The sequence below is a fragment of the Hypanus sabinus genome, chromosome 31 (assembly GCF_030144855.1).
Source record: "Hypanus sabinus isolate sHypSab1 chromosome 31, sHypSab1.hap1, whole genome shotgun sequence".
NCBI lineage: Eukaryota > Metazoa > Chordata > Chondrichthyes > Myliobatiformes > Dasyatidae > Hypanus > Hypanus sabinus.
Window position 1 is genome coordinate 38,669,143 of NC_082736.1, and position 22,616 is coordinate 38,691,758.

At 48.1% G+C, this 22,616-nt stretch overlaps 1 protein-coding gene across 1 annotated transcript in view; it reads left to right on the forward strand.

Moving 5' to 3' along the window:
* LOC132384107 (neurexin-1-like) overlaps positions 1–22,616 on the forward strand; it is a 1,241,271-nt gene that overhangs the window by 417,096 nt on the left and 801,559 nt on the right. The window lies entirely within an intron of this gene.

A 22,616-nucleotide genomic window follows, 5' to 3' on the forward strand; every position in this document is an offset into this window, starting at 1 on the left:
CCACACTGGGAAAGATGAGGCAGCACTGCCAAGAGGACAGAGGAGATTAAAAGTATAGAGCAAACTTATTATCGAAGTTCATGCCTGTCACCCTATATGACCTTGATATTCATTTTCTTGTGGACATTCACAGTAAAAGAATGAGGGAACAGCCACATACACAAAGACTGACAAACAACCTGTGCAAAGGAAGTCAAACTGTGCAAACACAAAATGAAACAAATAAAAAGTAAATAAATAAATTACACTAAGAAGATCAGCCCTTGAAAGTGAGTCCATTGGTTGTGGAATTAGTTAGTTATCGAGGAGATTCACTGGGGTGTTAAACTGCTCGTGAATGGCTGGAAGATAAAAACATCTTGGGTCAAAATGGCCACTGACAATCTCTCTCCTCACAGACTGCCCGACCCGTTGAGTTCCTCCACACTATTAACTTCCTCAGCAACCTTTATGGATGTGGACCTCAAGATCCCCCTGTTCCTCTACACTGCCAGGGATTCAGTGTTCTGCCTTCAAGTTTGACCTTGCAAAGGGAATCACTTCACACTTTCCTAGATTGAACTGCATCTGCGGCTTCTCAGCCCAACTCTGCATCTTGTCAATGTCCCGTTGTAACCTGCAACAACCCTCCACACTGTCCACAACTCAACCAACTGAAGAACTTCTGTCATCCGCAAACTTATTAGTTGTATAGGAGAGGGTTACAGAGATGGGGTGGGGTGCAGGGGCTGGAGGAAGTTACAGAGACAGGGAGGGATCTCTCTCTGCAGTGGCGGAGATAGCCTGCTGAGTTGTGAGTGCTGGCCTTTCAGTATTCCGCATGTCCTGCACATTCCTCCCAGATGGGCTGGAGTAATTACACCTACTTAACTGCAGTATTGGCCTGGGCAGAAATTGGCCCAAATCAATAGCAGTTCTTTAAAGCTGAAAATATTACTGCAGTTGGTTTCTTAGCAACACTCCTCATAAGTGACAGGGTGATATTACAGTGTTAGCCCACAATGTTCCTGCCAGCTTTCAGTTAAAGGGGCAGGAGGGATGTGTAGTGTCTCTGTGGCTGGTTCAAGTTCTAGGTCAAGTTTATTGTCATCCAACTGTACACATTACCAACAAACAAAACAATGTTTCTCCAGAGCAAGGTGCACAACTCAGGACAAATAACTCCCGCACGACACGTAAAGCAATATTACCCCTAATAAATTAACAAATAATGAAACACTGTATATTGCAGAAGATCAACATTTAACGTATGGTGCATTTATGACACAAGTTAAAAAGTAAAGAGTAAAATGCTACTGGCACTTTATACCTGATGAGACCTGGGCAGTGGCAGGGAGTTCAGCAGTCTCACAGCCCGGGGGGAGAAGCTGTTTCCAATCCTAACAGTTCTTGTTGTAATGCTAGCGTACCTCCGGCCTGGTCAGAGAGATTGTTGGATGGATGGGAGGAATCACTGACAATGTGAAGGGCCCTGAGTACGCAGTGTTCCTGATAAATATCTCCAGTGGGTGGAAGTGAGACTCAATGTTCCTCACAACAGTCCTCACCATCCTTTGTCGGGACTTGTCGGATACCTTCACCTCCCCACCTGTGGAATTGGAATCATTTTATGATTGTCACATTAGACCATAAGATTATCGGAGCAGTATTAGGCCATTTGGCCCATCAAGTCTGCTCCACCATTTCATCCTGGCTGATCCAATTTCCCTCTCAGCCCCAGTCTCCTGTCTTCTCCTTGTATCTCTTCATGCCCTGACCAATCAAGAATCGATCAACCTCTGCCAGAAATACACGTGAAGACTTGGCCTCCACTGCTGCCTGTGGCAATGATTTCCACAGATTCACCACTCTGGCTAAAGAAATTTCTCCTCATCTCCGTTCCAAAATAACTCTGCTCTATTCTGAAGCTGTGTTGTTGTCTTGTAACAGTGATTCCAGTGATAACAATTAATAACCTATGAAGTAACCAATTTGACACCGGCTACAGAAATTATGGTCCAGCGTCTTCTGTGTTTTTCTGGAAACTATGAAGCTTCTAGAAAATACAGAATAAACTGTACCAGAATGACAGAACAATTTCATGTATGTGGGTGTGTATAAAAATACAGGCGGTCATAGGAAAGTTAACTAAGAAAGTAACAATTCTACACCCTGATCCAACAAGGGAGAACAGTGACAGAATGCAGAATGGAGTGTCACAGTCACACAGAGAGTGCAGCTCAGGCAGACAATGAGGTGCAAGGCCCATAACGAGGAAAATCGTGAGGTCAAGAGTCTGGCTTTTCATTCTAGGGAAGCATTGAATACCAGCAGGGTGGAAGCTGTACTGGAGCCTGGTCAGTGTGGTCCAAGAGCAGCATGAAGGATACACAGATTTACAGCATGAAATGGTCCCTTCAGCCCACCTAGCCCAGCGCTTGACAGCACTGATATCTGTCTAAGCTAATTACCCCCACAAAGCCCATAATCTGAACCTGTCGCCTCCATGTATCGGTCCAAGGCCAAGGAGAAGAATTTGGTCATTTGGCCCATCGATTCTGCTCTGCCATTCCATCATGGCTGATTTATTATCCCTCTCAACCCCATTCTCCTGCCTTCTCCCCGTAACCTTTGACTCCCTTCCTGATCAAGAATCTATGAACCTCCACTTGGGGCAGCTCAGAGACACAGTGGGTAGCGGAACACTTTACAGTGCAGGTGACCTGGGTTCTGTTTCTGCCGCTGCCTGTAAGGAGTTTGCATGCTCTCCCACAACCATGTGCTCTGGTTTCCTCCCATAGTCCAGTTGGTAAATTAATTGGTCATTGTAAATTGTCCTGTGTTTAGGCTAGCACTAAATCAGGGGACTGCTGGCTGGCATGATTCGAAGGGCTGAAAAGGCCGAACTGCATTGTATCTCAATCAATCAATAAACAAACCCAATGACTTGGCTTCCACCGCTCCCTGTGGCAATGAATCCCACAGATTCACCACCCTCTGCCTAAAGAAATTCCTCCTCCTCTGCTCCAAATGGATGTACTTCTATTCTGAGCCTTAGACTTATTCACCATGGGTAATATCCTCTCCACATCCACCTTTTTGAGGCCTTTCAATATTCAATAAGTTTCAATAAGATCACCCCCCATCATTCTTCTAAACTCCAGTGGGTATAGGCCCAGAGTCATCAAACGCTCCTCGTACATTAATACCTTCATTCCTGGAATAATTCTCGTTAGCCTCTTCTGACCCTCTCCAATGCCAGCACTTCCTTCTTTAGATAAGGGGCACAAAGGTGCAGAACTGTCAAGACAGTTTCTCCTGACTCTCTGTTTCTGGCGTCACTTGCTTTAAGGATACTGCAGTCTGTGGACAGTGTAAGGTAATTACTTCTTTAAAACTGGATGTTCAGTCCGGGAAAAACAGAATACTGTTCCCAAAACATCCTTGTGATCTGGTCCTGATAAAGGGCCTCAGCCCAAAACGTCGACTGTATATTCTGCTCTGTAGGTGCTGGCTGACCAGCGTTTTGTGTGTATTACTGTGTTTTCTTTCTGGGGCCTGAATGCTCTTGGTGAACGATCTGTGTAGGGTGCTGTTTGCGGACGTGATGACGTGTCGAACTATTACAGTAAACTGTTCAGTGTGAAAAATAATCTGTGACCTTGTACAGCGGTATAAGCCATCGCAGGGGTTCGGAGAATGGGGACAGACCACTGGGAAAATCACTGAAGGCCAGGCCTGATGGTTGGCCATCCAGTACCACAGGGTGGGGTTCATCCCTCTTGTACACAGGGCAAGGCCTGATGGTCCATGGCTTCACACAATCAAATGTGTGTGCCTGTGTCTGTGCATTCTTGTATGTCGGTCTGTGTATGTGTAAGTGGGTGCATACATGCATGTGTCAGGGTGTGTCTGTGTGTGAGTGTGCAGGATGATCAACTCAGTGTTAAAGTGAAAGGTGTTGGTTTGTCAGTATTACAGTGTGGAGAGTGTCATTGTTACAGTGTAAGTGTGTGTGTGAGTATTACAGTGCGGAGTGTGTCAGTATTACAGTGCGGAGTATGTCAGTGTTACAGTGTGGAGTGTGTCAGTGATACAGTGAAGAGCATGTCAGTGATACAGTGTCGAGTGTGTCAGTGATACAGTGTTGAGTGTGTCATTATTACAATGCGGAGTGTGTCAGTATTACATTGTGGAGTGTGTCAGTGTTACATTGCGGAGTATGTCAGTGTTACAGTGTGGAGTTTGTCAGTGTTACAGTGTGGAGTGTGTCAGTGTTACAGTGTCAAGTGTCAGTGTTACAGTGTGGAGTGTGTCAGTGTTACAGTGTCAAGTGTCAGTGTTACAGTGTGGAGTGTGTCAGTGATACAGTGCAGAGCATGTCAGTGATACAATGTCGAGTGTGTCAGTGATACAGTGTTGAGTGTGTCATTGTTACACAGTGGAGTGTGTCAGTGTTACATTGTGGAGTGTGTCAGTGTTGCAGTGTCGAGTGCGTCAGCGTTACATTGTGGAGTATGTCAGTGTTACAGTGTGGAGTGTGTCAGTGTTACAGAGTGGAGTGTGTCAGTGTTACAGTGTGGAGTGTGTCAGTATTACAGTGTGGAGTGCGTCAGTGTTACAGTGTGGAGTGTGTCAGTGTTACAGTGTAGAGTGTGGCAGTGTTACAGTGTCGAGTGTCAGCGTTACAGTGTGGAGTGTGTCAGTGTTACAGTGTGGAGTGTGTCCGTGTTACAGTGTCGAGTGTCAGCGTTACAGTGTCGAGTGTGTCAGTGTTACAGTGTGGAGTGCGGCAGTGTTACAGTGTCGAGTGTGTCAGTGTTACAGTGTGGAGTGTGTCAGTGTTACAGTGTGGAGTGTGTCAGTGTTACAGTGTGGAGTGTGTCCGTGTTACACTGTCGAGTGTCAGCGTTACAGTGTCGAGTGTGTCAGTGTTACAGTGTGGAGTGTGGCAGTGTTACAGTGTCGAGTGTCAGCGTTACAGTGTGGAGTGTGTCAGTGTTACATGGTGGAGTGTGTCAGTGTTGCAGTGTCGAGTGTGTCAGCGTTACATTGTGGAGTATGTCAGTGTTACAGTGTGAAGTGTGTCAGTGTTACAGTGTGGAGTGTGTCAGTGTTACAGAGTGGAGTGTGTCAGTGTTACAGTGTGGAGTGTGTCAGTATTACAGTGTGGAGTGCGTCAGTGTTACAGTGTGGAGTGTGTCAGTGTTACAGTGTAGAGTGTGGCAGTGTTACAGTGTCGAGTGTCAGCATTACAGTGTGGAGTGTGTCAGTGTTACAGTGTAGAGTGTGTCAGTGTTACAGTGTGGAGTGTGTCAGTATTACAGTGTGGAGTGTGTCAGTGTTACAGTGTGGAGTGTGTCAGTATTACAGTGTGGAGTGTGTCAGTGTTACAGTGTGGAGTGTGGCAGTGTTACAGTGTCGAGTGTCAGCATTACAGTGTGGAGTGTGTCAGTGTTACAGTGTGGAGTGTGTCCGTGTTACAGTGTCGAGTGTCAGCGTTACAGTGTCGAGTGTCAGTATTACATTGTGGAGTGTGTCAGTGTTACAGTGTGGAGTGTGGCAGTGTTACAGTGTCGAGTGTCAGCGTTACATTGTGGAGTATGTCAGTGTTACAGTGTGGAGTGTGTCAGTGTTACAGTGTGGAGTGTGTCAGTGTTACAGAGTGGAGTGTGTCAGTGTTACAGTGTGGAGTGTGTCAGTATTACAGTGTGGAGTGTGTCAGTGTTACAGTGTGGAGTGTGTCAGTGTTACAGTGTGGAGTGTGTCAGTGTTACAGTGTAGAGTGTGGCAGTGTTACAGTGTCGAGTGTCAGCGTTACAGTGTGGAGTGTGTCAGTGTTACAGTGTAGAGTGTGTCAGTGTTACAGTGTGGAGTGTGTCAGTATTACAGTGTGGAGTGTGTCAGTGTTACAGTGTGGAGTGTGTCAGTATTACAGTGTGGAGTGTGTCAGTGTTACAGTGTGGAGTGTGGCAGTGTTACAGTGTCGAGTGTCAGTATTACAGTGTGGAGTGTGTCAGTGTTACAGTGTGGAGTGTGGCAGTGTTACAGTGTCGAGTGTCAGCGTTACAGTGTGGAGTGTGTCAGTGTTACATGGTGGAGTGTGTCAGTGTTGCAGTGTCGAGTGTGTCAGCGTTACATTGTGGAGTATGTCAGTGTTACAGTGTGAAGTGTGTCAGTGTTACAGTGTGGAGTGTGTCAGTGTTACAGAGTGGAGTGTGTCAGTGTTACAGTGTGGAGTGTGTCAGTATTACAGTGTGGAGTGCGTCAGTGTTACAGTGTGGAGTGTGTCAGTGTTACAGTGTAGAGTGTGGCAGTGTTACAGTGTCGAGTGTCAGCATTACAGTGTGGAGTGTGTCAGTGTTACAGTGTAGAGTGTGTCAGTGTTACAGTGTGGAGTGTGTCAGTGTTACATGGTGGAGTGTGTCAGTGTTGCAGTGTCGAGTGTGTCAGCGTTACATTGTGGAGTATGTCAGTGTTACAGTGTGAAGTGTGTCAGTGTTACAGTGTGGAGTGTGTCAGTGTTACAGAGTGGAGTGTGTCAGTGTTACAGTGTGGAGTGTGTCAGTATTACAGTGTGGAGTGCGTCAGTGTTACAGTGTGGAGTGTGTCAGTGTTACAGTGTAGAGTGTGGCAGTGTTACAGTGTCGAGTGTCAGCATTACAGTGTGGAGTGTGTCAGTGTTACAGTGTAGAGTGTGTCAGTGTTACAGTGTGGAGTGTGTCAGTATTACAGTGTGGAGTGTGTCAGTGTTACAGTGTGGAGTGTGTCAGTATTACAGTGTGGAGTGTGTCAGTGTTACAGTGTGGAGTGTGGCAGTGTTACAGTGTCGAGTGTCAGCATTACAGTGTGGAGTGTGTCAGTATTACAGTGTGGAGTGTGTCCGTGTTACAGTGTCGAGTGTCAGCGTTACAGTGTCGAGTGTCAGTATTACATTGTGGAGTGTGTCAGTGTTACAGTGTGGAGTGTGGCAGTGTTACAGTGTCGAGTGTCAGCGTTACATTGTGGAGTATGTCAGTGTTACAGTGTGGAGTGTGTCAGTGTTACAGTGTGGAGTGTGTCAGTGTTACAGAGTGGAGTGTGTCAGTGTTACAGTGTGGAGTGTGTCAGTATTACAGTGTGGAGTGTGTCAGTGTTACAGTGTGGAGTGTGTCAGTGTTACAGTGTGGAGTGTGTCAGTGTTACAGTGTAGAGTGTGGCAGTGTTACAGTGTCGAGTGTCAGCGTTACAGTGTGGAGTGTGTCAGTGTTACAGTGTAGAGTGTGTCAGTGTTACAGTGTGGAGTGTGTCAGTATTACAGTGTGGAGTGTGTCAGTGTTACAGTGTGGAGTGTGTCAGTATTACAGTGTGGAGTGTGTCAGTGTTACAGTGTGGAGTGTGGCAGTGTTACAGTGTCGAGTGTCAGTATTACAGTGTGGAGTGTGTCAGTGTTACAGTGTGGAGTGTGGCAGTGTTACAGTGTCGAGTGTCAGCGTTACAGTGTGGAGTGTGTCAGTGTTACATGGTGGAGTGTGTCAGTGTTGCAGTGTCGAGTGTGTCAGCGTTACATTGTGGAGTATGTCAGTGTTACAGTGTGAAGTGTGTCAGTGTTACAGTGTGGAGTGTGTCAGTGTTACAGAGTGGAGTGTGTCAGTGTTACAGTGTGGAGTGTGTCAGTATTACAGTGTGGAGTGCGTCAGTGTTACAGTGTGGAGTGTGTCAGTGTTACAGTGTAGAGTGTGGCAGTGTTACAGTGTCGAGTGTCAGCATTACAGTGTGGAGTGTGTCAGTGTTACAGTGTAGAGTGTGTCAGTGTTACAGTGTGGAGTGTGTCAGTATTACAGTGTGGAGTGTGTCAGTGTTACAGTGTGGAGTGTGTCAGTATTACAGTGTGGAGTGTGTCAGTGTTACAGTGTGGAGTGTGGCAGTGTTACAGTGTCGAGTGTCAGCATTACAGTGTGGAGTGTGTCAGTGTTACAGTGTGGAGTGTGTCCGTGTTACAGTGCCGAGTGTCAGCGTTACAGTGTCGAGTGTCAGTATTACATTGTGGAGTGTGTCAGTGTTACAGTGTGGAGTGTGGCAGTGTTACAGTGTCGAGTGTCAGCGTTACATTGTGGAGTATGTCAGTGTTACAGTGTGGAGTGTGTCAGTGTTACAGTGTGGAGTGTGTCAGTGTTACAGAGTGGAGTGTGTCAGTGTTACAGTGTGGAGTGTGTCAGTATTACAGTGTGGAGTGTGTCAGTGTTACAGTGTGGAGTGTGTCAGTGTTACAGTGTGGAGTGTGTCAGTGTTACAGTGTAGAGTGTGGCAGTGTTACAGTGTCGAGTGTCAGCGTTACAGTGTGGAGTGTGTCAGTGTTACAGTGTAGAGTGTGTCAGTGTTACAGTGTGGAGTGTGTCAGTATTACAGTGTGGAGTGTGTCAGTGTTACAGTGTGGAGTGTGTCAGTATTACAGTGTGGAGTGTGTCAGTGTTACAGTGTGGAGTGTGGCAGTGTTACAGTGTCGAGTGTCAGTATTACAGTGTGGAGTGTGTCAGTGTTACAGTGTGGAGTGTGTCCGTGTTACAGTGTCGAGTGTCAGCGTTACAGTCTCGAGTGTCAGTATTACATTGTGGAGTGTGTCAGTGTTACAGTGTGGAGTGTGGCAGTGTTACAGTGTCGAGTGTCAGCGTTACAGTGTGGAGTGTGTCAGTGTTACAGTGTGGAGTGTGGCAGTGTTACAGTGTCGAGTGTCAGCATTACAGTGTGGAGTGTGCCAGTGTTACAGTGTGGAGTGTGTCAGTGTTACAGTGTCGAGTGTCAGTATTACATTGTGGAGTGTGTCAGCATTACAGTGTCGAGTGTGTCAGTGTTACAGTGTCGAGTGTGTCAGCATTACAGTGTGGAGTGTGTCAGTGTTACAGTGTCGAGTGTCAGCGTTACAGTGTGGAGTGTGTCAGTGTTACAGTGTCGAGTGTGTCAGCATTACAGTGTCAAGTGTCAGCGTTACATTGTGGAGTGTGTCAGCGTTACATTGTGGAGTGTGTCAGCGTTACAGTGTGGAGTGTGTCAGTGTTACAGTGTCGAGTGTGTCAGCATTACAGTGTGGAGTGTGTCAGTGTTATAGTGTCATGTGTGTCAGTGTTACAGTGTGGAGTGTGTCAGCGTTACAGTGTCGAGTGTGTCAGTATTACATTGTGGAGTGTGTCAGTGTTACAGTGTGGAGTGTGTCAGTGTTACAGTGTTGAGTGTGTCAGTGATACAGTGTCGAGTGTCAGTATTACAGTGTCAAGTGTCAGTATTACATTGTGGAGTGTGTCAGCATTACAGTGTCGAGTGTGTCAGTGTTACAGTGTCGAGTGTGTCAGTGTTACAGTGTGGAGTGTGTCAGCATTACAGTGTAGAGTGTGTCAGTGATACAGTGTCAAATGTCAGTATTACTGTGTCAAGTGTCAGTGATATAGCGTGGAGTGTGTCAGTGATAAAGTGTGGAGTGTGTCAGTGTCACGGTGTAGAGTGTGTCAGTGTTACAGTGTGGAGTGTGTCAGTGTTACGGTGTGGAGTGTGTCAGTGTTACAGTGTGGAGTGTGTCAGCATTACAGCGTGGAGTGTGTCAGTGATACAGTGTCAAATGTCAGCATTACAGTGTGGAGTGTGTCAGTGATATAGCGTGGAGTGTGTCAGTGATACAGTGTCAAATGTTAGTATTACAGTGTGGAGTGTGTCAGTGATACAGTGTCGAGTGTCAGCATTACAGTGTGGAGTGTGTCAGTGTTAGTGTGGAGCGTGTCAGCGTAACAGTGAGGACTCTAGGGACGTTGTGACGAGACACTGTCATGGGACAGTGTAATGGGACAGGACGGTGTTATGGGATACTGTGATGGGACGGTGTGACGGGATGATGTGATTTGCTGTGATGGGACGGTATACTCGATGTGGATACACTGATGTGCAGACGAATTTAAATGCTGTGAGGAGAGGTTATTCTGAGGACTGAACTGGACTGTCTCCAATGTTTGCAGTGAGGAGAGTAATTGACGTGTCAGTTTGTGGCTTTGCTTGGTCTGTTGCTGAAGGACGTTCAACGTTCTGGCGTGACGGGAGGCACGCTGCCAATATTTGGTTTTTGAAGGGTTTGTCACGTGTCAGATTGTTTTAGTAGGGTGAAGATCAGTCTGTCTCCTGTAGACTCAAACTGCCATCCATCACAGCACTTTGTGTTACTGCACACTATTCTCTGAGGCCGTTGTTTTTGAGTTCTCCAGTTTGGTTACCTTCCCTGATCTTTGCATTTCTCTGTAGCAGTTTGGAGTTTGTATTTTCAACAACCTGATGTCACACTCTTTCATGGCTTTATCTTCAGTGTCCGTCCGAGACCTTGGCTGTCAGCCTATCCTGAGTATAACTGTTTCCTGTCCTGTGTCACTGTGCCCACCAGCCCTGGTCACTGTAGTGTCTGTCCTGTGCGAGACCTCGGCTGTCAGCCTGTCCTGACTCTGAAAGTTTCTTGCCTGCCACACCACTGTCACTGTTTCTGCTTCAGCTAATTCACTGTTCCTGTCATCTCCGTCCCTCAGAAATGCTGAAACACAGTGGTGATCTCTCTCCGATACTCACATTGTCTGCTGAATTTGTATCCTCCTTGAGGGGATTGGGTGAGCCACCCCTTGGCCCACTGCAGTCTGTGTGGGGAAGGTGCTCCGAAGGGTCTGTTGGTGAGGGAGCTCCGAGATTTCGACCCAGTGACGGTGAATGAATGGCAATAGATTTCCAAGCTCAGATGGTGTGCAACTGGGAGGGGAGCTTGAGGGCCATGGTGTTCTTCTGCACCTGAAGCCCCTGTCCTCCTTGCACATACATAGGATACACACGCACAGACAGACAGACAGACAGGCACACACACACATACACACACACACACACTCTCACACACACACACACAAACACACACGCACAGGCATACACATACACATAAACACATACACACAAACACCCAGACACACACAGATTCAGATGCAGTCCCAGAGAGAGAGACACACACACATACAGAGGCAGAGGTTAGGATCAAACGTGTGTCTCTGGGACTGTGAGGCAGCAATATGTCAATGTTGTCAGAATTTGAGGAGCGGAGTTATAGGGAGACGTTGTCCAGGCTAGGATGTTACTCGTTGCAGTGTAAGAGACTGAAGGGTGACCTTATAGAGGTGTGTAGAACCATGAGGGACACAGATAGGGTGTAGGAGATGAGGGGTGACCTTATAGAGGTGTGTAGAACCATGAGGGACACAGATAGGGTGTAGGAGACTGAGGGGTGACCTTATAGAGGTGTTCAGAACCATGAGGGACACAGATAGGGTGTAGGAGACTGAGGGGTGATCTTATAGAGGTGTTCAGAACCATGAGGGACACAGATAGGGTGTAGGAGACTGAGGGGTGACCTTATAGAGGTGGATAGAACCATGAGGGACACAGACAGGGTGTAGGAGGCTGAGGGGTGACCTTATAGAGGTGGATAGAACCATGAGGGAAACAGATAGGGTGTAGGAGACTGAGGGGTGACCTTATAGAGGTGTGTAGAACCATGAGGGACACAGATAGGGTATAGGAGACTGAGGAGTGACCTTATAGAGATGTGTAGAACCATGAGGGACACAGATAGGGTGTAGGAGACTGAGGAGTGACCTTATAGAGGTGTGTAGAACCATGAGGGACACAGATAGGGTGTAGGAGACTGAGGAGTGACCTTATAGAGTTGTGTAGAACCATGAGGGATACAGATAGGGTGTAGGAGACTGAGGAGTGACCTTATAGAGGTGTGTAGAACCATGAAGGATACAGATAGGGTATGAGAGACTGAGGGGTGACCTTATAGAGGTGTGTAGAACCATGAAGGATACAGATAGGGTGAATGCACTCAGTTTTTTCTCCAGGGTTGGGGAATCAGGAAATCGAGGGCACAGGTTTAAGGTCAGAGGGGAGAGATTTAATAGGGACCTGAGGGGCAACTTCTTCACCCAGAGGGTGGTCCATATATGGAATGAGCTGCCAGTGGGAGTGGTTGAGGCAGGTACATTAACAACATTTGAAAGACCTTGGACAGGTACATGGACAGGAAAGGTTTAGAGAGATATGAGGTAAACGCTGGACAAATGGGACTGGCTTAGATGGGTGTCTGGGTTAGCACAGACCAGTTGGGATGAAGGGCCTGTCCCCTTACTGTACAGCTCTGTGACACTACCTGGCATGGTGCTGCTCCACTCCTTCCTCCCGTTGAGACCCTGTTTCATTCAGTCATCGAAGAGACTCAGTCCCACAGTCTCAGTGAGGTGGGTGTGAGGCGTCGAGACGCAGCGTGGGACGTGTCCATTCCACCCTGGACAATATTCTCCCCCCACCCCAAAACAGGCAGTGTGTCCGGCTGTCAGTGTCTGTGTGAGTGCTGTTGGGAGACGGTGGTGTTGATCACGGCTGAGGTGATATGTCACGAAGACAGATGATTTTCGCAGCCCCTTCGCTGGACGCTGAGGTTATCCGCCATAGAGATCAATACCTTTCAGCACAAGGCCATTTCAGCGGCCCACAGCGTCATCAGTCAACTTCACATTGCATTTAAAATCAATATCGCAATCAGGATCTGCTCCCTACTTGTGAGAGCCACTTGCAGATTATTACCCAAAACTCTGCTTCAAATGCCACGGTCTCTGGTCAGCTTGGCTGTGGACACGTGTGTCAGTGACCGATCCCTTCACCCTCCTGCTCCCAGTGACCTCACACAGGGCCTCTCCATTACCGAGGCAGAGTAGGTTTATTATCAAAGTCACCATACACTACCCTGAGATTCATTTTCTTGCAAGCAATGACAGTAGAGCAAAGAAACACAATAGAATCAAAGAAGAACTACATATAAACAGCCAATGTGGAAAAGAAGACAAACTGAGCACAAATATTAGATATAATGAGGGCCTCTGTTGGTCGAGGTTGACCATGGGTACTGTGTCCCAGCTGTCCACGTCGATACACAAGCCAGGGCAGTACAATAGCTGTGGCCCAGTCTGTAGGCTCCCCCTCTCCACGCAGCCGAAGAATCCAAATGAACGGCAGAGGCCGATGCAGTTTGGCACCCATAGCATCACAGCAGTTGCTAGGTTGTGTTGAACTCAGCGTAGGACTGCCTCGGGACTTCTTCACTATTCTTGGTTGGTGTGGCTGTAACGAAACCCAATTTCCCTCGGGATCAATAAAGTATGTCTGCCTGTCTGGGACTCCAGCTGTGCATTTTTCCCTCAGGGTTTACTCCCCAAGTGGGTATAGCTGCAAGGCAGCCGAATTTTCCTTCTCTTAGATGAGTTGCCGACCATGGCTGATAAGTCCCATCTGCCCGAGCAACTGGTTTTAAGGCACTAGTAACCTGCCTTTGCCCCAACTCCTGATGGTAGAAACTATTCTTCAGGGCTTAGCAGCTAACCACACGTGAAGGCCAGGAGCTGAACTTGGGTGTCAGATGCTGCTTCAGACACCCGCTCCCTGAAAGCGGTAAATAAAGTAGGTCAAGTGGTCAGTGAAGGTCCACGGCACGCTTCATTCATTGGTCAGGACTCTGAGTGGCGAGGTGGAGATGCATCACTGCCAAGGGAGGTGCTAGGCTCTGCTTCCCTCCACCAGGGGCAAGGTGACAATAGTCAATAGATGCAGGTGTAGGCCATTCGGCCCTTCTAGCCAGCATCGCCATTCACTGTGATCATGGCTGATCATACACAATCAGTACCCCGTTCCTGCCCTCTCCCCATATCCCATATACTTGCATGCTTGCTTTCATTCACTGATGTGTAGCACCTTCATGGTCAGGGAAAGCCATGGGAGCCGGTGGTGGACAGTCGTATGAACAACTGGTGGATATCACGCCAGGCAGCCAATCTCTGAACAGTATTGATAATGGCCAGGGGTGACCCGTCTGGTAAAGACACTGCCCAGAAGGAGGCAATGGCAAAGCACTTCTGTAGTAAAAACTACCAAGAATTGGTCATAGACCCTGATGACCCACGTCAAACAACACGGCACATAATGAATGAATGAACTGCGTGCAAGACTAAGGAAACTGTGTTGTAGTTGTATAAAGCTCTGGTCAGGCTACATGGGATGTTGTGCACAATTCTGCTCACCCTGTTACAGGAAGGGTGTAGGGCTTTGGAGAGGTGCAGAGGAGGTTCACCAGGACGATGCCTGGTTTAGAGAGCATGAGCTATAAGGAGAGGTTGGACAAACTCGGGTTGCTTTCTGTGGGGCGGCGGAGGCTAAGGGGAGAGCTGATAGAGATTCCTGCGATTATGGAAGCACAGACAAAGTAGACCTTGAACCCCTCTGGTAGATGACATCTCCACACTCTGACAAGGTAGTCTTGTCTCAGGGTGGAAATATCACATTCTAGAGGGATCTAAGGTGAGAGAGGATAAGTTCAAAGGAGAGTGGTGGGTGTGTGGAATGATCTGCCAGGGGTGGTGGTGGAGGCAGATACTATAGAGGTGTTTAAGAGACTGTTGCACAGACACACGGACGTGTAGGGAATGATTGGAGATGGACCATGTGCAGGCAGAAGTGATTTGGTTCAATTTGGTGTTTTGTTCAGCGTAGACATGATGAGTTGAAGGGTCTGGTCCTGTGCTGAACAGTTCTGTGTCCTTTACTCTGATGCCAGGTGGGGTTGGTATGGCTGGGCAAACGGTCAGCGTGTGCGTGTATGCATGTGAGTGTGAGTGTGTGTGTCTGTGTGTGTAAGTGTGAGTATGTCTGTGTGTGAGTCAGTGTGAGAGTGTGTGTATGAGTGTGTCTGTGTCTGTGTCTCTGTGAGGGTGAGTGTGTGTGAGGTGTGAGTGAGTATGTGTGTGTGTGAGTGAGTGGTGCGTATGTATCTCTGTGTGAGTGAGTGGTGTGTATGTACCTATCTGTGAGTGTGTGTGTGTGTCCGTCCGTGTGAGAGTGAGTGTGAGAACGTGTGTACGTCTGTGTGTGTGTGTGTGTGTGTGTGTGTGTGTGTGTGAGAGAGAGATATGGTCTGAATGGAGAGCTTCGGTTGCACCAGTCTGTGCCATTGTACATCTGATGAGACCAGCATCTGTACCTGAGGAATAGTCTCCTGAATTGTGAGACGGGTTAGGATACATTCACTGGGTCGTTCCCTGGACTGGGGGAATAGTTAAGGAGTGTTAGGTTGGATGTGGTGGGCATTGGAAAACTGAGGGGTTGGTGGGATAAGACCAAGAGATATAGGAGCAGAATTAGGCCATTTGGCCCATCGAATCTGCACCGCCATTTCATCATGGCTGATTCAATTTCCCTCTCAGCTCCAGTCTCCTACTTTCTACCTGTATCCCTTTATGCCCTGACTAACCAAGAATCTATCAACCTCTGCCTTAAATATACATAAAGACTTGGCCTCCACAGCTGCCTGTAGCAACAAACTCCACAGATTCACCACTCTCTATCTAAACAAATTCCGCCTCATCTCTGTTCTAAATGGCTGACTCTCTATTCTGAGGTTGTGCCCTCTAGACTTTGACTCCCCCAAAATAGGAAGCATCCTCTACAAGTCAACCCATTGAGTCCTAAGGGATATGATGTGGTGGAGGGGCTGGAAGGTGTCAGCCGTCTGAACGTACTGCTGGAGAAATCCTTTCGAGCAGAGGTTTGGGAATCTGTGGGACTCTGTCCCAGGGCTGTTGGTGTTCAGTGTCTGGATAGTTAGGTTGGATGTTTAGGAGCTCCGGTTACTTGGTGGGAAGGTGGGCAGGAGGAAGCTGACCCAGAGGTCGGTGTGCCTTCTGAATGGTTTGCAGTTGATGTAGGCTTGCTGCTGGATGGGAGCCGGTCTCCTTTTTGCAGTCTCCTCAGCCACGTCGCATCAGAATGCGCCACATGTCCTGATCCTCTTCTGTAAACAGCTTACCTTTTATCCAGGCTGCCTCACAGCAGCAGGGACTCTCGCCGTGCTCACAGGGCAGCGGGTAAGGACAGCAGCGCGAGGTGGTGGGCTGGAGGCTCACTCGGAGCCAGGCTCTCCAGGGCTGTGTGACGGGGGGTTGGGAGTCAATGTGAGGAGTGGTCTGCTTCCTGTGGGTTGTCTTGGTGACAGTGTTGCTCCAGTATAAAAGGCACGAGGGGTGGTGTGTGTCCACTCTGAGAATCCCAGTGAGCCAGTCCATGTCTGAGTAACAGCAGTCAGTGTTCAGGATCACTGAATTAAAGCCACCCTCTGGTTCTGTAGGGTCCAGAGGGTGTCCTGCGTAAGGACATGTGTGTGGCAGCATACAGAGTAACTCTGTGTGTGTGTGTGTGTGTGTGTGTGTGTGTGTGTGTGCGCGCGCGCGCGCTCCTAATATAACTCTGTGTACAGGTATGCGTGTATGTTTGTGTGAATCTATTTCTGTGTCTGCATCTGTGGACGTGTGTGGTATGTTCTACATTCAAAGTACATATGAGTGTGTCTGTGCCCAGTGGCCGCGGAGTGTATGTTCATGGTCTTCTGCTGCTGTAGCCCGTCCACTTCAATGTTTGACATGTTGTGCATTCAGATATGCTCTTCTGCACACTACTGTTGTAACATGTGGTTATTTGAATTACTTTTGCCTTCCTGTCAGCTTGAACCATTCTCCTCTGCCCTCTCTCGTTAATGAGGCATTTTCACCCATTGAACTCACTGGATGTTTTTTGTTTTTCACACCATTTTCCGTAAACTCTAGAGACTGTTGAGTTTGAAAATCCCAGGAGGTCAGCAGTTTCTGAGATACTCAAACCACCCCATCTGGCACCAACAATCATTCCACAGTCAAAGTCACTTAGATCACATTTCTTCCCCATTCTGATGTTTGATCTGAACAACAAGTGAACCTCTTGACCATGTCTGCATGCTTTTATACGTGATTGGCTGATGAGATACTTGCATTGACGAACCGGTGTACCTAATACACCTATTTTTTTACACTACCTTACTCTCACTTTTCTATCTTCTATTTATGATTTATAATTTAAATTTTTATTGTATTTACTATCGATTTGTACTCCAGGAAGTATGAAGCGCAGAATCAAATATTGCCTTGATGATTGTACGCTCTAGTATCAATTGTTTGGCAACAATAAAGTAATAAAGTGGTGTGTGTGTGTGTGTGTGTGTGTGTGTGTGTGTGTGTGTGTGTGTGTGTGTGTGTGTGTGTGAGTGTGTGTGTGTGTGTGTGTGTGTGTGTGTGTGTGTGTGTGTGTGTGTGTGTGCGCGCACGTGCCTCTATGTATTTGTAGACTGTGTTTCTGTTCGCTGTCTGCACTGAGACCCATATCTCCACACAGTGATTCAGATCATTGAGCGCTGCCATCCCCTGTCTATCGGCCACGTGGGCAGATTGGACAACACCACCCCCTCACAGTGAAGCTGCTGTCAGACTCGCACTCTGGGTCCCGGGGACACATCACCGACCAGACCCCGGGGGGATGGTGGTCAGTAGGTCGGGGAAGGAACAGGGCTGAAGGCCCCTGTGATGGCTTCGTGCTGGCTCTGAAGGTCACGAACATGGTTTGAGTTTTCCTCATTGAAGGTTGAACCATCCTTCCTCCACAGGACTCTGGGCTGTTTGCTGTGTTAATCACTAACCACACTTGCTTCCCCAGGTCTGATGCTGGCTCCAGTGGGGACTTCTCTGTCGATTGTGACTGTTACCTCGGTCTAACTGGCCTTGAGTGCTTGGTTTGGATCAATGATTTGCATTCCCCTGCCACTCTCCCGTGGGTCCCAGAGTCTAGCCCCTGCTGTGAGGTTTCTGTAGTGCGCCAGGAAACACCGGCGTTCCCCTCGGGGAGATGAAACCATCAAGGCTGGACATTAGGACTGCTTCAAGATTATGAACTTTGGCTTTACCCCCATCTCCCACGTAATGGGAATCAAACTACCAGAGAGCCCTGGCCCGTCTCCCACCCCTTTCCCCTCGTCTGACCGATGAACAGGTCGGCAAATAGGCCCGAGGCTTTGTTCATAGTGACACCCATTCACTCAAGCAGGGGGTAATGTTCTCTGTGGCCAACCTGAATTCACAGGGAGGTCGCTCAGGCTCGGTAAGGGGGTCTCCAGTGAAGCGGGCCCTCCGAACAAGCAGCACACCAAAACAGGATGCTGGACGAACTCAGAGTCTATGGAGTCGGTGGACAGCTGACACTGACAATCAGAATGTAGCACAGGAACAGGCCCTTCGCCCCACGGTCTTGTGCTGAACCAATTAAATTAGTAATCAGATGGACAGTCAACCTACCTCTTCTGCCTACACGATGTCCATATCCCTCCATTTTCCTCACATTCCCGTGCCTCATCAAAGTCCCAAAGTCCACCTCAGGCAGCACGTTCCGGGCACCCATCACTCTTTGTCTGAAAGATTTGCCCCTCACACCTCCTTTGAAATTACCCTCTGTCGCCTTAAATAAACTTGTCGGCCAGAGGTAACATGGTATCCACATCGGTCTTCGAGGCAAGTGATCCCCTGTTCGAATCCAGCCGGCTCCTTGCACACTTTCCATCTGTGCTGGGCTGAGTGACAAACTTGGCCTCCTACAAAACAGACCAAAATGTTAAAGAAACGGGGAGGCTGCCGCCCAATGCACCACGAGGCACAGAAAGGAATGACAAACAACGTTAAATGAGTCAGACATTTCAGCCCAGGAAAAGGTAACAATCCATGCCTCATAATCTTATAAACCTCCGCCAAGTTGGCCCGCTGAGTTCCTCCAGCTGATTTTGGGGTGCTGATTCCAGATCTATGCATCCTGTTGCTCCAAGGAAGGTCTCACAGGGGTGGGGAGGTGGGTGATCAGGGGATGGCTGATGTCAGTGGCCTGTGAGGTAGGTGAAGGGGTTCAGGAGTACCACCCACAGACACTCCCAGCCCACAGAATGGGGTTGAGGGGGATAATAAATCAGCCATTATAGAATCAATGGGCCAAATGGCCTTATTCTGCCCCTATCTCTTATGGTCTTGTATGAGATCCCCTCAGGATTAGTCTAGACTTGTTGAGGCCAAGTTATTTGGTAGATTTAAAACAGAGGGTAATAAGTACATAATTTGTAAAGGTGTCAGAGGTCATGGGGAGAAGATGGGAAAATGGGGTCAAGTGGGAAAATGAATTAGACATTATCGGATAGTGGAGGGACCTCGATGGGCCAAATGGCTTAATTCTGTCCCTATCTCTATGGTCTTATCCACCAGCTCTGCTGCTGAGCTTCTGCGTTTGGATCACTCTATACATAGTTCCTCCCCTTTGAACTCACTGCTGTGGGTGCTTGAACTGAGAGTGCCAGACAGCACACCCACCATTGTATGTGTGTTTCTGGGTGCTGTGCTCTCATCCCCACCCCACCAAGGTTGCAGTCCATCGAGAAGCAAGGTGGACGTGAGACAATGAGGGTGTGTGTGGATCTCTGCCTGAGACCAGCTGGTCTAGTAAAAATGCCCAGCCAGTCATTCCCTCGTCCCCTGTCCTCACGTGAATCCATGAAGACAAGCATTGCAGAAGGCCACTTGGCCTTTCAAACCTGCCCCATGACTCAATCTCATGATGGGCAATCAACGCTGACCTCAGCTCCTGTACCAGTTACCCAGGCCCTCAGCTCCTTGATCTCTCAAACATTCCTCCACCATCTTCCGGAATGGGTGAGGATCCCACAAAGGATTCCTGGACTCCAAGAGTCAAGTCATAAGGTGAAGGGGTTCTCCCTGCAGGTTTTCCATCTCTAATTTCCCCACATCTTCTTCCAGACTCTCTGGTCCTCTAGTGAGCAGTAATCTTCCACCCTCAGGTTTAAAAATGACCTACTGATCGGGCATTAATGGCCATTTGTGTGAAGAGTTGCGAGTCCCTCCCACTCTCTGCATGGAGAAGTGTTTCCCAACGATGCACAGAAACTCAGCTTCAAATTCACACACCCCCAAGCAGTGGGAAGACTTGGTCTCAGTCTGTTCTCTTAGCTCCCTTCAGTATCCCAGGAACTTCAACCAGATCATTCCTTGCCCTTCAAACTTGTAGAATCATAGAAGAGAACAGTACAGAAATAGGCCTTTCAACCCATCTACTCCCTGCCGAACCATTTAAACAGCCTACTCTCATCAGCCTGCACCAGAACCATAGCCCTCCATACCCCTGTCCAAATTTCTCTTAAACGTTGAAATCGATCTCACATGCACCTCTTGCGCTGGCAGCACATTCCACCCTCTCACAAACCTTGGGGTGAAGAAGCTTCTCCTGATGTTCCCCTTAAACTTTTCACCTTTCACCCTTAACCTCTGGTTGCAGTCCCACCCAACCTCAGTGGAAAAAGCCTGCTTGCATTTACCCAATCTATACCCCTCATAATGTTGTACACTTCTATCAAATCTCACTGTCTTCTGGGTTACAAGCAATACAGCCCTAACCTCTTCAATCTTTCCTTATAACTCTGGTCCTCCAGAACTGGCAACATCCTTGTAAATTCTCTCTGTATTCTTTTAACTTATTTACCTCTTTCCTCGAGGTAGGTGATCAAAACTGCACACAATAGTCCAAATTAGGCCTCACGAACGTACAACATAGAAATATAGAAAATCTACAGCACAATACAGGCCCTTCGGCCCACAAAGCTGTGCTGAACATGTCCCTACCTTAGAACTACCTAGGCATTACCCATAACTCTATATTTATCTAAGCTCCATGTAGCCATCCAGGAGTCTCTTAAAAGACCCTATCGTATCCGCCTCTGCCACTGCTGCCGGCAGCCCATTTCACGCACTCACCAGTCTCTGCGTAAAAAACTTACCCCTGACACCTCCTCTGTACCTACCTCCAAGCACCTTAAAATTATGCCCTCTGGTGCTAGCCATTTCAGCCCTGGGAAAAAGCCTCTCATTCAATCAATGCGTCTCATTCAATCTTGTACACCTCTATCAGGTTACCTCTCATCCTCCGTTTCTCCAAGGAGAAAAGGCCGAGTTCACTCAACCTATCCTCATAAGGCATGCTCCCCAATCCAGGCAACATCTTTATAAATCTCCTCTGCACCCTTTTTATGGTTTCTACATCCTTCCTGTAGTGAGACGACAGGTGGGGTCTGACCAGGGTCCTATATAGCTGTAACATTACCTCTTGGCTCTTAAACTCAATCCCACGATCGATGAAGGCCAATGCACCATATGCCTTCTTAACCACAGAGTCAACCTGCATAGCAGCTTTGAGCATCCTATGGACTTGGACAAGATCCCTCTGATCCTCCACACTGCCAAGAGTCTTACTAATAATACAATATTCTGCCATCATATTTGACCTCCCAAAATGAACCACTTCACACTTATCTGGGTTGAACTTCATCTGCCACTTCTCAGCCAGTTTTGCATCCTATCAATGTCCCGCTGTAACCTCTGACAGCCCTCCACGCTACCCACAACACCTCCAACCTTTGTATCATCAGCAAATTTACTAACCCATCTCTCCACTTCCTCATCCAGTTCATTTACAAAAATCACGAAGAGTTGGGGTCCCAGAACAGATCCCTGAGGTACACCACTGGTCACTGGCCTCCACGCAGAATATGACCCGTTTACAACCACTCTTTGCCTTCTGTGGCAAGCCAGTTCTGGATCCACAAAGCAATGTCCCCTTGGTCTCATGCCTCCTTACTTTCTCAAAAAGTCTAATACAACTTCAATATACCATTCCATCTCCTGTACTCAATACATTGATTTATGAGGACCAATGAGCCAGCAGCTTTCTTTACAACCCTATCTACCTGTGACACTACTTTCAATAAATCATGGGCCTGTAACTGTAACCTCCTGGGAATACAAGCCTCGAGACTGTGAGACCTCTCCTGTTATTTATCCCAGGAATCATTTCAGTAAATCTTCTCCCCAGGGCATGCGGGGATTTGAAAGGGATCTGAGGAACTTTTCCTCACAGAGGGTTGGTCATTCCATGGAACGAGGTGCCAGAGGGCATAATTGAGGCAGATACAATAGTATAATTGAAGAAGCTTTTAGATAGGTACTTGGTGGAGTGGGACTCAGACCGATATGGGCTAAAGGCAGGGAAGTAGAACTGGCCAGGTTGACTTGGACTGATTGGGCTGCAGAGCCTGTAACCGTGGTGGGTTGCTCTATCCCTCTGCCACCCTCTCCCCCACCCACGAGGCTGGTCTCTGTCCCTGAAGTTGTTGGGTGGGGGTGCGCATCCCCTGTGCTCCTGGGATGTGAGGTTACCAGGGATCCCTGGTGCCAGACAATGATGTTGTGTGGGTTTCGAGAGAGACAGTGAACGTGCAGGCTTCTGTCGGATCCGCTACCCCATGCCTGGGTCCCTGTCTGCTCTTCCTGTCTCTTCTGAGGACTTTGCAGAGCAGTTCAAACCACAAGAGCTCGTCAGCGGGAATGCAGGCTTTCAAGAGACAGTCTGTCACCGAGTATAAGGTCACCCTGGCTGTTTGTGATGTTGGCCACAGAGAACTGGCTCCCTCTGAGTGAACAGGGCACAGTACAGGCCCTTTGGCCCACAATGTTGTACTGCCCTATTAACCTGCCCCAAGATCAATCTAACCCTTCCCTCCCACATAGCCCTCCGTTTTCCTGTATCCATGTGCCTCTCTAATCCTCTGGTAGGGATAGCCATTGAGTTGTTTTACCATTCTG